The sequence below is a fragment of the Pipistrellus kuhlii genome, unplaced genomic scaffold (genome assembly GCF_014108245.1).
Source record: "Pipistrellus kuhlii isolate mPipKuh1 unplaced genomic scaffold, mPipKuh1.p scaffold_m20_p_43, whole genome shotgun sequence".
Taxonomy (NCBI): domain Eukaryota; kingdom Metazoa; phylum Chordata; class Mammalia; order Chiroptera; family Vespertilionidae; genus Pipistrellus; species Pipistrellus kuhlii.
Genome location: NW_023425544.1, coordinates 3,056,280 through 3,071,395, shown reverse-complemented (window position 1 = coordinate 3,071,395; position 15,116 = coordinate 3,056,280).

Sequence of the window (15,116 nt, the reverse complement as noted above, 5' to 3'; positions counted from 1 at the left end):
CCAGGGCCGGCCACCACTGCCCTGTGAACAGAACCCACCGCAGCCTGGGAGGCGGGTTCGGTGATTAGTTACGGCAGAAGCACCAGCGCCTCCATCGGACACAGACAGAGGCGGAGCCCTGAGCAGGCGGCCTCCGTTCCCGCCTCCGTTGGGGGCAGCGGGGGCGGCGGGGGCACAGACCGTGGGTCCGGGCGGCAGAGCGCCTGCGCACAGTAGGTGCTCGGGAGGCGTCTGTGGACCGAATGCCTCTCGGGTCAGAGCCTGCCCCTGGTCCTCCTTCCTGCTCCCGCGCTCCCGCTCTGCCCCTGCCCTGTGGGGAGTCAGGGACCCGGATCTCCAGCTCCCCGGGACCATCCACGCTCAGCCGGGATGAGGCTGAGAGGCGGAGGGGCGGTGTTTTGATGTGGATGTGAGTATGTGATTGTGGACCTGTTGGGAGCAGTGTCTGGGCCAGAGAAATAGCGGTCGGCCTTCCACAGGGAGGACAGCCTGACAGGCCGCTGCGTGGGCGGACCAGGAGGACGAAACACCCCAGGGGCAGGCAGGCAGGCAGACTGCACGCTGCCGCTTGTCGGAGGCGCCCAGAGGGCCAGGGTCAGGTTCACGGGGACCGGAAGGAGGAAGGTGGCGGCCGGGGCCGGGGGAGGGGCCGGGCAGTCCGTACTGAGTGGAGACGAAATTCCTGCGGGATGGACAGAGTCCGCGGGCGGTGGCGGGGACGGTGGCGGCCGTGGACGGGCACTCGCCACCGCTGGATCCCGCGCCGAAAACGGTGGCGAGGGTGGGCTCCTCCCGACGGGTGTCTCACCGGGGCGTGGTGCCGGCGACCGGTCACCGGGGAGGCCCGTTCGGAGGGAGGGTGCCCCCTCGTGGGGCGAAGGGAAGCCGGCATCCTGTCCGTCACAGAGTGGCCCCCGGGGCCGGGACGCGCGGGGGCGCCAGCCCCAGGACCCCGCGCTGGACGGGCTTCAGCCCGGGACCCCGCGCTGGACGGGCTTCAGCCCGGGACCCCGCGCTGGACGGGCTTCAGCCCGGGACCCCGCGGAGGCGTTCGACACAGGAAAGGACCTGACGAAAACGTGTTGGGTGAAACCGGCGTTTTGGCCCATTTTCACGTTTCGGTTTGTCAGAAGGCGGAGTAACAGCCGCTCCACACGGCGGTATCCGCGCGCACGGGTGCCTTTACGATGACGCGTTTATGGCAAAGCTCGTCACGGCGTCGCGGCGGGAAGGGGCGGGACGCCCGGAACAGAAGGGAGCGGGAGGTACGGTTTGTCCGGGCAGAACTATGGGGAGAGCAACGTTTATGAAAACCACCAAACAGAAGGGGCAGCCCAGGCCCACAGCTCCTGCCGTGGCTCCTCGGGGCGGGTTAGCGTGGGGTGCGGCCCGTCCTGCCCCCCTCCCGCCCGCACCGTCCTCGGGGGCTGCCCGCGGTGGGTGCCACTGGCCGTGCAGGCCCGGCTTGCTGAGCCCTCGGGGGTGGCGGCTCCCCAGCCTTTGTTCCCGGTGGACAGCCGGGTCCCGGGTTTGTGGTCGTTCGCGGAGGGAGACGCAGGGACCAGGAGTCCCTGTGCCAGGCCCCCCTCCTGCAGAGACACCCGCCCAAACAGCGACTGTCGACCAACGGCATGACCATCCGTGATGGAGACGAGGGGGCAGGTGCCAGCCTCTTGGGAGCGGAGGGCGGTGGGACCCAGGAGGACCCTGAGGGCTGCCCCTCAGCTGGCCGACCAGGCTGGGCTGGCGTCTTCCCTCCCAAAGCCTCAGTTTCCCCGACTGTACAATGAGGTGTCCACACGCTCTCTCAGGGGCCTGTGTGGAGGGAGCCTTGTCTGGGGTGAGGAGCCGGGGGTCAGAGAGCAGCAGGGCAGGCAGCTCTGGGCTGGGTTCTGGTCTGTCTGCTCGGACCCTGTGCAGGGAAGAGGGGGCTGTGAGCTCGGGGGGGGGGGCCCTCGGCACCCCTAGGTGCCTGACGCCGGGCCTTAGGACCGAAGAGGAAGGACAGGCCTCGGATGAGCAGGGAGCCTGGCCGGACAGGGGTTTCCAGCTGGATTGAGAGGAGAACAGAGACGTGGCCTGGCCTGGGGGCACACAGAGGCCACGGTGGGGGCACCGGGGTCCCTGTGGCCGGGCTGGGTGGGATTAGAAGCAGGCTCTCCCCACCCCTGACTGCTCCCCGCTCGGGCTCTGCCTCCTGGGCCTCCTTTGGCACGAAGGGGCGGAGGGGGGTGGAAGGAAATGCTTGAGTGCCCAGGCCTGGGCCAGTGGGTTTGAACACAGATATTGGCCCAGACAAGCTGACGGGGGCTGGTCAGGGGCTGGTGGGAGGTCTTTTCCTTAGACCTGGCCCAGAAACACATCCAGCCAGCCGAGGGCCTGCGGTCACCACCCCTGGTGCAGGAAATGCTTTTCCGAACGTCGAGGTGGCCGGATCTGAGAGCACGGGGTGGGGGCGTGGAGTGTCCCATCCCCTCTCCGCCCCTCGCACCGCTGGGGGGCGGGCAGCCCCTGCCCCTCCTGACCCCAGGCCTCTCCAGCCGCCGGCAGCCGGCCCTCCAGAGGTATAAGGGCCCCATTCTTCACTTTTTTAAGCCACACAGAAGCTGTATGCATAATTAATGCGCAATAAACGTGAGCGGCTGGAAATTAACTAAATGAAAAAAAAAAAAGGAAAAAAAAGAAAGGACTACACTTAATTGTAAAAATTTAATTTTGTTTTCATTCTTCTCCTTCCTCTCTCTCCGCGCCTCCCCCGCCCGGCTCCGGGCGTTCCCGTCTGGGAGCCTCAGATCTCGCCGGAGACGGGGTTGTGTGAAGGGCTCTGGGCCTGACCTCCGGCCGGGGAGCAAGCACAAGATTAGTGTTAAGCGGCGGCCCGTCGGTTGCTTTGGGCAGAAGGTGGGAGGGTTAGGCTGGGGGGGCGTCAGGGCCTGACTTTAGGGCTTCGGGGATGCAGTTTTAAGCGCCGCCTTTTGAGAGCAGCCGTCTTGGTGTTTAAAATTCCTAGACAGGAGCCCCGCAGTGAAAAAGCCAGAGGAATAGAGATGCTGCCCGACATTTAAACACGGGGTGTGAAGAGGCCGCCTCGGAGCCCCCGCTCCCCCTGCTTCCCCGGGGGGGCTCCGGCGCGCCCCAGCGAGGAGATGGGGGCAGAGATCTCCCGGCGGAGGGATCTCCCGGCGGAGGGACGTTGCGACACGCTCTCTTATTCATCGTCCGTCTCTTAATAAAACCCGAGGCTCCGGCTCCGAGAAACAACCCACACCCACTTGAAAGAGGAGGGGTGGGGGGAAAGGAGTTATTATTTTTTAAGAATAAAACACTCTATTAACAGATACTTTAAGGGATGATTTATTGCCCACACGTAACAACAACAATCACTTAAAATATCAAACCCCTGGAAATAAATCACCGCGATGCTATCTGCTCCCACGCCAGCTGTTTCTCCGTTCGGGGCCGTCCTTCTCGGCCCTGCTCTGCATCAGCACATCATTGAAGGGGGGGGGGGGGAATAAAGAAAAAAAAGGCAGAAGATTCAGGAGACAGAGCCCAGAGGCATCAGCGAGGCTGTGGCTCCAGAGCCCCCCAGTGTGTCCCGGGCCGTTCGCAGCTGGCCCCTCGCGAAGCCTTCCCCACGGGAAGCCACAGGGGGGGATTCGGGGAGCCCCTCTTATCAGATTAACCTGCAGAGAGGAACGAGGCGTCTGTACGGCCCCTCACCCTGGCCGCCCCTCCGCCCAGGTACCTGGTCCTGCTTAAGGCGAACGCATGGCCGTCCTCCGGCGATGCCTGCCGGCCGGGCCCCGGGGAGGCCGTAAATAAGCAGGTCTGCGCGGCAGATCCCGCGGGCTCCCGGCCAGCTGGCGGTGGCCGCCGCGGGAACAGGTGGCCCGCAGGGGCCGGGGCAGGGGCCGGGGCGGGGGCCGGGCCGGTTTCTGCGGGGCTGTCAGCAGCCACCGGCCCGGCTGCAGCCGAGACCCCCACCCAGCGGCCGGCGGGCCGGCACAGGCCCCGACAGGAAACAGGTCTGACACCGAGACGCCAGGCCTGTGGCCGTTGTCACAGGAAAGCAATATCCTCCGAGAGAGCTCCCTTATTAAAACGCCTCGGCCGCCCGGATCGTGGGGGCGGGGGTGGCGGGCTCATTCCGCGGCCCACAGACCCGGCAGCCGCGGGGAGGGAGTCTGAGTCGGGTGGAGACATTTGTGTGTTCCCACCGTGATGTGGGGGACCCTGAGCCGGGCTGAGGTCACGCTCAGGAGGCGGTGGTGGGTGATCTCCTCTCGGGGCCGAATGACGAACGAGGGGATGACAGCGTGCGGGACAACAGAGCCGGGGGGGCTTCAGACAGGACGCAGCGTGCACGCCTCGCTCTGAGGAGGGGACTGGACTCACCCGCGTCGCAGGCCGGGCCCATGTAGGCGTCTGTCCTCCCTGTCCGGGTGCGAGGGGACACACAGCTCAGCACCATGGTGGGTGCGAAAGGGGGGCAACCACCGACATGTCCAACCAGGAGATCGGGTCCAGGCACGAGGCTGGCGTTTTTATCGGTAAAAAATGGTTGGATACGGACAGTCTCGTGTGGCTCAGCTCCGTGGAGGGAAGGGCATGGCATGGCACGCAGTCTTTAAAGGAATGGGATGGAGGACGCACCAGGAGACACGATGGAGGGAGCGAGCTGCCGAACGGTACCTGCCTCGCTCCGTGTGTGCGCTCAGAAAAGGCCACGGGCACGGGGTTGCCGGCAGAAGCCGGACTCTGGAGGGAGACGCCATAGACCGTCCCAAGTGGCCGCCAAGGGGAGGGGAACGGGGGCCAGGCAGGGTACGCACCCCTCCCCTGGCAGCCTCAGCACCTCCTGAACCGTATCCTCTGTGTGGTGGGCTGGCATAAAATAAGTTAATTAAAACGTTAGCCTTCAGTGCTTTGAAGCGCTCACTGCCAAGGGTGAGGACCTCAGACTCCGGCCTGAGAACTCTGGGCTTCAGGTCCTCTCGCCTCCCGGAGCCGCAGTTTTCTCGTCTGTCAAGTGGGGCTGTCAGGGCGTGGCCTGCATAGGGTGGGAGTGACGATCTCCTGGAGACATGGCCGAGTTCTTTTTTATTATTATTTTATTTACTGTGGTTCTTATTATTTTATTTATCATAAAATAATCAATGATGTGCACGTCATCACACACAGCAATCCTGATAATGACCCGCTGGGCGCTTCGGCGTTCCCGGGCGGCAGATTGAACACGGCCGTGTGTGTGGAGGGTGGGAGCTGCGACCGAGTGTCCGGGGACTCCGTCTGCGGACGGTGCCCACGCAGGGGCAGCCGCGCTGGGTCTGCAGGGCGGGTCGGTGATGTGTGTTCCTGGGCCCCATCCCCGGGCACACGGGCAGGTGAGCTAATGGAATTAAGCTTATGGGTCTGGTTCCTCCGGGCCCCTCGGCAAGGGGAGAGCAGCTGGGTGGACTTTTTAATTAAGCTCTGACACCCAGAAGTCAAAGTCCCCTCGGGGTCCCTGGGGGCGAGGCCGGGCGGTTTGGGGTTTAATCAAGCCGGGTCTCCGGGTTCAGACTTCTTCCCGGATGGAAACACGTCCCAGATTTCCATCGGGAGGAAAAAAATACCCACACAAAAAAAAAAAATCACAAAAAAACGCACGCTGACTGTGTTTTCCCCAGAGAGCGACACCGTGATTCGATCAGCCCCCTTCCCCTGACGTTGTGCCCGCTGCATTAGCGTCTGCTTTGCTTCGGAGCAGACGACTACTGTTTTACTTCCCCGAAGAAGCTCATAATGTTATAATCCGAGTGTCAGGACAGATTAGGTTAAACGAACTGTGCAGTTCCCGGGGGGGAACAACCGTTGGAGCGGCCGCGGCCGCTGCGCACACGTCAGGGATCGCATTAGCGGCGGCCGGGGACTCGGGCACCTAACGCGCCAAACTTGGCTTGCGGGTCCCCCCGCGCGAAGGTGAGAAATGACTGAGCCAACAAAACATCTCGCCACCCCTCCCCTCCGCATTCTTCCCTGATGAGGTCCTGCATGTGACATTTTTGCCAAAAAAACCCCTCGCGCTTATTTGTGAAAAATGTATATTAAAACCAAAGCCCATCAGATGGAGAGAAATCACAGATGGTTTTATTCACAAGCAGCAGAATTAATGGCCTCTCTTCTCTTTATAAATATTGGAAGCAGATGAGTTCATTACGATCTCACCCTAATAAAGAAAACCTGCCCGGTTCTGACAAGACATCGACTTATCTAATACATCTCCCAAATAACAAAGCTACTTCCCGCCCGTAAAACACGGCCTGAAAACACCGGCTTTACCCGGACCCGCTTCGGAATTAATGAAAAACACGCCGGGCCGAGGAGAGCCGAGGATGGGGGGGGGGGGGGGGGGAGGGGGGGGGCGGGGAGAGGCAGGGGTTGGGGATGGAGAGATGAAATTCAAGGGATTTTTTGAAAATGTGATGGATTCTGGAAAGAGGGAGCTTTGAAATGTTTACTTTGCGGTGGTTGGACATTTTTACATCTTTCAACAAAGCGGGCGGCGAAGTGAAACCATCTGAGCGGCTTTTGAAGGAAGCGGATCGGCAGAGGCTGGCGATCTGCGGTTCCTTACGGAGTGGGGGCCACCGGTGCCCAGCGGGCCGGAGCGGAGGGCTGGGAGGGGGGGACCAGCCCTCGCCCCCTCTGCTCCGCGGGCTCCGGCTCCGCGCTCCCAGCTCTGCGGCGGCCTCGGCCCCGGCTTCAAAGCCCCGGTCCCGCTGGGCCCGGGCGGCTGCCTGAGGCGGTCCCCTCCCTCGTTAGCCGGGACCGGCCTCGCTGCGGTGCCGCTTTCAGCACTCGTTAAGCAAGAAGTGGGAGGCTTGACGCAAAGCGGCCAAAATGCTTCTGCTCCCCAGGCCCCCCGGCTTATCCGTCACCGCAGAGAACTCTGCGGGGCACAGAGGGAGGCAGCCCGCCCCGAGGGAGAGACGTGAGCGCCCGCGGGGCCTCCATCCGGGACCTTCCTGGCTCGGCTCCGTGGGAGGCGTGGGGACGCCGGTGGGGACGCCGGTGGGGGGCAAGCAGCGGGGCCGGAGGGCACCGGTCTCCGTGGCCCAGCTCTGCGGCGTCAGCGCCCGTTCTGCCATCAGGGCCACGCCTGGACCCCACGCCTCCCAGCCCCCGACCCGCAGGGCTGACACCTCGGAGGTCCGGAGGCCTGCACAGCCGCGGCCGGCGGGGGAGGCGGTGGCAAAGGCGGGACCACGGCACCTTCTGTCTGAGCAGCAGCTTCCTGAACGCGGACGCGCCCCGGTGCCTCGGCCATGTCTCGGGAACCGGCATCTTTCCTGCCGTCGGGGCTCCTTCCCCCGTGTGGGGGCCGTGAACCCCGGCCCCCCAGACCCGGGAGCCATTCTGAGTCCGGAGACCCTCCCTCAGGCCTCAGCTCCAGGCCATCAGACTCCCGGGGAGACGCTGGGGGAGCGGCCAGCTGGAGCGGGAGCCCTGATGGCCATTCTGCACCAAGTCCTCCCAGCTGAGCCCGAGGGTCTGCCGTTGGTTCGGCAGCAGAGGCGGCGGGAAGGGGGGGTCTGCGAACTTCAAACAGGCCGGGGTGGGGGGGATTGTGCGGGGGGAGAGGCCATCGGCAGGGCCCCGAGTTAATTAAAGAAACAGCGTTGTAGGCCTATAAACTCGGCCCAGCCCTCTCCATATGAAAGTGCCGGCCGCTCCAGCTCTGGGCAGGGGCAGCCTCTCCCGAGGGGTGACCCGGGCGGGGGGACGGGGCCACAGTCAGGGTGGACGCTGGCAGCTGTCTGCAGGGCCCCGGCCGGGGGCAAACGGTGCCTTTCGACCAGGAGTCCGGCAAGGGGGGGGGGGGGCGCGAGACCCTGTTGAAAAGCCTCCTTTCAGCCGAAACCGGTTTGGCTCAGTGGTAGAGCATCGGTCTGCGGACTGAAAGGTCCCTGGTTCAATTCCGGTCAGGGGCATGTACCTTGGTTGCAGGCACATCCCCAGTAGGGGGTGTGCAAGAGGCAGCTGGTCGATGTTTCTCTCTCATCGACGTTTCTAGCTCTCTATCTCTCTCCCTTCCTCTCTGTAAAAAATCAATAAAATATATTTAAAAAAAAGAAAAGAAATAGAAAAAGAAAAGCCTCCTTCCACAGACATCCAGGGGCCGCTGTCTCCCAGGCCCCGGGTGGGCACACCGCCGGGCACACCGCGGGGCACAGGGCCAGCATCGCGCCCGTTTCACAGACGGGGAGGGAGCTCAGAGAGGCAGTGCCGCGGTCCCAGGCACACGGCGGGCGGAGGGGGCGGCGGGAGGGTCTCAGGCCCCCAGAGGAGCCGAGGGCCCCGGAGACCAGGAAGAGGCAGTTGTCGCCGCAGACATCCTGCTCTCGCCTCGGCCGGGCCCTCGCACTGTCCTTGACATTCAATCAGGTGCCGGTGATGTCTGCCCGCCGGGCCAGGCCTCCCCGCTTCCCCGGACAAATGGTTCTCATTTGAGAGGGAGGTTAGGAAAACACGTGCCCGGGGACTCGCCGGGGAGGATTAATCTCCCGTCACAGCCCGGCTCAGAGATTTCTCTGTGTTTTTTGGGGGTGGGGGTCGGGGGAGGGGAGGGGAGGTTAGGAATCAGTCAGGTTCTCGGGGTGCCCCTCGGCTGGCTGGTTCGGAGGCACACTGTGAGGGGGCTGGGGGGCCGGGGTCACCGTCCCTGCCGAGTCTGAGTCTGGCTCGGGCCTGGCTCTGCGACCCGGGTCTCCGAGGCGGCTTCTCGGGAGGCGCCCCCCGCGTGGAGGCTCACGCTGCCCCCTCGCTGGCGGCCTGGTCAGGTTTCAGGGCGGCTTAAGCTGCCAGAGGGAAGGGAAGGATTAGACGCCGGGGACAGTTTCATTTTCTGGCCGGTGTCAGACGCGGAGTGCCTCTGCCAGGTGACTCAGCCAGGCGGGCCCTGGAGGCCGGGGTGTGTGTGTGTGTGTGTGTGTGTGTGCATGCCTGCCCTCTCCCTCCCTCCCCGCCGCTGTGGGCTACCCACGGTCCCCATTCCAGCCAGGAACCGGGGGGCGCACAGCTGTGCTCCCAGCCAGCAGCTGCCAGACCGGGGGGCCTGGATCCCCAAGGGCCGTGGTGGGTCGGGGCCTGGCTGAGCTTTCCCCGCCCCAGTGGCTGTTCGGGGACGGCCAGGGGGAGCGGGCAGCTGCAGTCTCCTGGGTGTGCTGACCCCAGTGACCCCGGAGGTAAGGACCTTGTCATCGCGTTCGGGGGTGGGGAAATGAGGCTCAGGGAGGCACTTGCCACAGGCCCGGACGCTGGACAACCGCGCTATGTCTCCTTCACCCTCGGCGGCTTTTCCGAGCAGGGACTGTGGATGTGCCCATTATACAGATGGGCAAGTTGAGGCTCAGAGCTGAGGCTCCCCCGATGTGACCTCTCCAAGCCGAGCGCAGGGGAGGGCGGAGCTCAGAGAGGTTGGTCCCCAGGCTCAGGCTCTTCCTGCGGATCCGGCCTCCGGATCACCGCCAGGCTGGGCCGGCCTGTCCTCCGTTGTCCCCTCAGGCCTCTGCCCGCTGGCCAGTGGGTGCAGCAGGGGGACCCCACGAGGGTCCCGGAGGGCCCTGGGTGCAGGCTGGACGCGGCCCAAACCCACGTCCGCAGCGTGGAGCCGGGGATTTATTTTCCGGCCGTTGGCGGAGCCGGTGGAGCTCTGCTTGCTCTTTGCAGGCGTGGGAACCGCCAGCATTCGGTGGGGTCCCCGCAGAGCGAGGGCCCGGCCTGGGGCAGAAGAGCGTTCACCCCTCACCCCTACCCCTCGCCGCCCAGGCGGCCCCACCCCAGCAGGAGGCAGTGACAGTGCGGGGGGGTGTGGGTACTAGCCCTGAGCACTTGGACATTCTGGCAAATCCCTGCCAAGGCACGCGGACGAGACACCAGCATGCACCAGGCCACGGGCTCCCACACGGGGTGGACGGGGCACCTTGCACCCTGTCTCCCTTCCTGCCCCATTGAAGGGGCCTTTGGGGGCCTCCCCAAGGCCCATTGCCGTCTGCTGGGGGTCCCTGACACGGAGCGCACCCGCCAAGTGGATGGTGGTGTCCGAGCACGGCTTCTTCCCGGGTGGCCGGCTGCTGTGAGCCCAGAGCCTCAGGTCCCGCACGCTGGGGGGGTGGCCACGCTGGGCCTCTCTGACCCAGGAGGAGCCACTGCAGACGGGGCACTTCCTCTGAGGGGACGTGACTCAGTGCCCTCGGGCCCAGCACGGAGGCTGCGCGTCCTTGGCCGTGAGCTTCTGAGCTCCCGGGAGTCTGTTTCCATGCCTGCTAAGGGGGGGAGGTAACGCATGAGGCGTGCTGCCGCTGTCCTTCGTGATGTTTGTGGGGCCCGGTGAAGAGTGCAGCGCTCCCCTCATTGGCTTACCCACCACTCGGAGCATCGTTCACCCCAGCCCAGAGCCCTCCCCCCCCCAGCTCAGCAGACCTCGTCCCCTCCACGAACCCCTCCACCCCATCTTCCGGGACCCCTCTCCACAGAAGGTACTGCGGAATAGAAGAGCCATTCTTAAAGAGAAAGATTACTAATGAGACTCTGTTTATTAGTGACTTTTTTAAAACTTAAAAATTATTTTTGATTGAAGTATAATTGACATGCAAAATTCGTTTCAGGCGCACAACAATTCGATATTTGCAAATATGGTGCAACAATCACTGTACGTCTAGTTAGCATCTGTCACCATACTTAGCCACTCTCAGATACGCACTGTAGGATCCGTTATTGACCATGGCGCCATGGGGTGTATCACAGCCCGATGATGTACTTACTATGTAACCAGCAGTTTGTGCCTTTGGATCCCCCAAACCCGTTTTGCCCCCCTTCTCCCTGCTGGCTCCAGCAGCCGCCACTCTGTTTTCTGTATCTCCGAGCTTGGTTTTTTTGTTGTAGTTTTTAAAAAATCCCACACATCAGTGAGATCACACAGTATTTGTCTTTCTGTCTGACTTCTTTCACTTAGCAGGATGCCCTCGAGATTCCTCCCTGCTGCTGCAAATGGCAAGATTTCATCCTTTCCTTATGGCTGAATGGTATTCTATTGTGTGTCTGCCACATCTCCATCCATCCAAGGCCGTTTCCACACTTTGGCAATGGAAAGCAACGCTTCAGTGAACAAAGGGGTGCGTGTATCTTTTTGAATCCGTGTTTTTGTTTTCGTGGGATCAATACCCAAAAGTGGAATTGCTGGTAGCTATTAGCTATGGTAGCTCTATGCCTAATTTTTTGAGGAATCTCCATACTGTTTTCCACAGGGGCTGCGCCAATTTACATTCTCACCAACAGGGGGCAGGGGGTTCCCTTTTCCCACCTCCTGGCCAACACTTGCTATTTCTTGTCTTTTTGATAGCAGCCGTTCTGACAGTGTGAGGTGGCAGCTCCTTGTGGTTTTGATTTGCATTCTCTGATGGTTAGTGACGGGGAGCGTGTTTTCACGTACCTGTTGACCACCTGAGTGTCTTCTTTGGAAAAGTGTCTACCCAGATCCACTGCCAATTTTCTAATCAGCTGTTTGTTTGCTTTGCAATTAAGTTGTCTGAGCTCTTTCTACATTTGGATATTGATACTTGATCAGATAGATGATGTGCAAATACTTTCTTCAGGCCGCTTTTTCGTTGTGTTGATTTCCTTTGCTGTGCAGAGGCCTTTTCTTCGGATATAGCCCCATTTGTTGATTTTCGCTTTGGGAGTCAGATCCAAAAACTCATTGCTAAGGCCAGTGCCAAGGAGTTTACTGCCTGTGCTTTTCCCCCAGTTTTATGGCTTCAGGTCTTACATTTAAGCCTCACTGCATTCTGAGTTGAGTTTAGTATGTGGTGTAACAGAGGGGTCCAGTTTCATTCTTTTGCATGTGGCTGTCTAGTTTCCACAACATCATTTATGGAAAAGACCGTCTTTACTCCACTGTGTAATCTTGGCTCCTTTGTCATAAATTAATTGTGCCATTGATCTATGTGTCTGTGTGCTAATACCATACTGTCATATATTTTTTACTAGAGGCCCAGTGCATGAAATTCATGCATGGGAGTGTGTGTGTGGGGGGGTGTCCCTCAGCCCAGCCTGCACCCTCTCCAAACTGGGACCCCTAAGGGGATGTACAGGACTGCTGGCTCCCAACAGCTTGCCTGTCTGCCTGATTACCCCCTAACTGTTTCTGCCTGCCAGCCTGATCACCCCCTAACCACTCCCCTGCCAGTCTGATCAATGCCTAACTGCTCCCCTGCCGGCCCAATTGCCCCCAACTGCCCTCCACTGCTGGCCATCTTATAGCAGCCATCTTGTGGCCACATGGGGGCTGTCATCTTGTGGGAGGGCATGGCAATCAATTTGCATATTACCTCTTTATTATATAGGATTACTGTAGTTTTGTAATTAGTTTGAAACCAGGGAACATGATGCCTCCAGCTTTCTTCTTCTTCTTCTTCTTTTTTTAACCTCAAGATTGCTTTGGCTATTTGGGGTCTTTTGTGGTCCATACAAATTTAATAGTTTTATTCTATTTCTGTGAAATATGCCATTGGAATTTTGATGGGGATTGCATTGAACCTGTAGATTGCTTTGGGTAGTATGGATTTTTTTTTAACAACATTAATTCTTCCAGTTATTTATTCTAACCACCTATGAACATTAAAAAAATCTTTCCATTTGTGTCATTTTCAATTTCTTTCATCAATGCCTTATAGTTTTCAGTGTACAGGTCTTTCATTTTCATCTCCGTGGTTAAATTTATTCCTAGATGTATTATTCTTTTTGATGCATTGTAAATGAAATTGTTTCCTTAATTTATCTTTCCGAGAGTTCATTATTAGTGTACAGGAAAGTAACATTTTTGAATATTGATTTTGTATCCTGCAAATTATGAATTCATTTATTCACAGGTTTGTGGGTTGTGTGTGTGTGTGTGTGTGTGTGTATTATATGTGTGTGGAGTCTTAGGGGTTTTCAATATATAATATCATGTCATCTGCAAATTGTGTTCCCAAAAATTCTAGTTTAGCACTTCTTAGTTGGGATTCAGGAATCTGTATTTTAACAACTCCAGCAGGTGATTCTCATCATGAGAGAAGTTTTGGAAACTGATCTAAAGGTTCTCATTTCAGTGACCCAGGTGTGGTCTGGCACAGGAAGTTCTAATGTGCAATCAAGGTTGCAAACCCTGTGCCCCCTCCGGAGAAGGTGTTGGGGGTGAATGTACCTCAGATGTGCCAACCTTGTCCTCCCACATCAGGAGATCCAGACCCTCAAGAAGATTCCCAAGATCCCTGTCTTCCCGAAGACCGGTGTCTGGTTGCCCTCACCTGGTCCGAGGTATGGTGAGAGGGAAGAGGGAGCCAGCAGCTGCTTTGGTGTGAAAGGATGAATGTGGAGGCCACGTAGGGGGAATGATGAGTCTAGCCAGAAAACCGCTCCCCCCACGCCCTCTCTCACCTGTGTCTGTGGCCGCCGTTCCCTCTGGCCTGCTCTGTTCCTCACTCCGAGCCCAGGCCCTCCTAGCTTTATGTTGGATCCTGTGGTTCACCCATCGTCTCTCTTCCTCTGACATCCCCGAGGTGGGGTTGAGGGAGAGAACCGGCACTCTGTGGCAGTTCCTCTTCCTGCCCCCGCCCCACCGCCACGGGGCAGGCTGGGCACCGTGGCTTCAGAGACAAGCTGGATGAGGCCCAGGGCTCACTCTCATCTCTGGGGACCAGGGAGGCTGGTCATTGGTCATCACGGCCCTGGAGTGGCCACAAGCCTCACGGCAAGTGCCACTGGGGTCCGTTCTTCTCAGCAGTTGAGTCCGGTCTCCCCACGGGCTTCAGGGAATTTATTCAGTGTTTGCTTGCGCCTGCTGCTTTTCCAGGCCACCGCTGGTGCTCAGACTGAGTACCTCTGTGGTGGGGAGGGCAGTGTAACAAGCGAGACACACACCCCTTCCTCCAGGAGCAAATACTCTGACGAGAGGACCAAATGGCTCCAGTGCCACCGAGGGAGCCACGGCTCTGATGTGTGATGGATGGAGCGGGGTGGGGTGTCCATTACTTCTAAGGGGCCAGGAAGGACATCACGGAGGAGGTGTAGGGTTTTGAAGGACAAATAGGAGTTTACCAGGCAGCGATCAGGACAATGCATTCCAGGCAGAGGGAATAGCATATGCAGAGGCAAAGAAGCACAGAGTTTAGGGAACCAGAAATGGAGCAGGGAGCTGAGTGGGAGCTGAGGCTGGCATGGGCGGTGGAGGGCAGACACCGGAGGGACTTGGACTCCATTGTGAGGGCGAGGGGTAAAGCACGGGACGTCTCGTTAGCTGGATCTTGGCGGTGTGGGAAATGGCGGACAGGGGAAGGCCCTGGAGGCGGAGGAATGGCTGTCATCCAGGTGAGGAGAGTGGAGGGCCAGACTGAAAAAGGAGCAGCAAGAAGAGCAAATAGTGGCCGAGTCTGGAAGCAAACGTAGATGGGCTGGCGGTGGGGTGACTCCGGGGAGGTGGCGGCTGTTCCGGAGGTGGAGGTGTCGGAAGGGGAGCCGTGTGGGGTTAGGAGGAAGCTGGGGCATTCAGCTGGGGATACGCCGAGGTCAGGGTGGGGCATCCAGGTGGCTGCTGGGCTGTGTGGCCGGAGCTCGGGGAGACGGGCCAGGGACGGAGCGAAGCATAAAGACACGGGCTGCCCCCGGTGCTGGGGGATGCAGGAGGGGGGAGAAAGGCAAGGGTGGGGCTCAGGGATGCCCAGTTTTAGGGATGAGCGTTTGTCTGGAAAAAATAGGCAGAGCAGGGGAGGAGGAGGAGAGAGATGGCTGGGGTGTGTACACACTGCATGAAATGAGATGGGCTAGACCAGTGGCCGGCAAACTTATTAGTCAGAGCCAAATATCAACAGTACGACGATTGAAATTTCTCGAGAGCCAAATTTTTTTTAACACTTAAACTATATAGGTAGGTACACTGTTATTAACCTGATTAGGGTACTCCTCAGCTGGCCTTTGCTAAAAACTCAGGGGCCAAAGAGCTGCATGTGGCTCGAGAGCCGCAGTTTGCTGACCACGGGGCTAGACCATCAGCTTTGTGAAGACGAATGCCGCTGCTGAATCCCAGCGCCCAG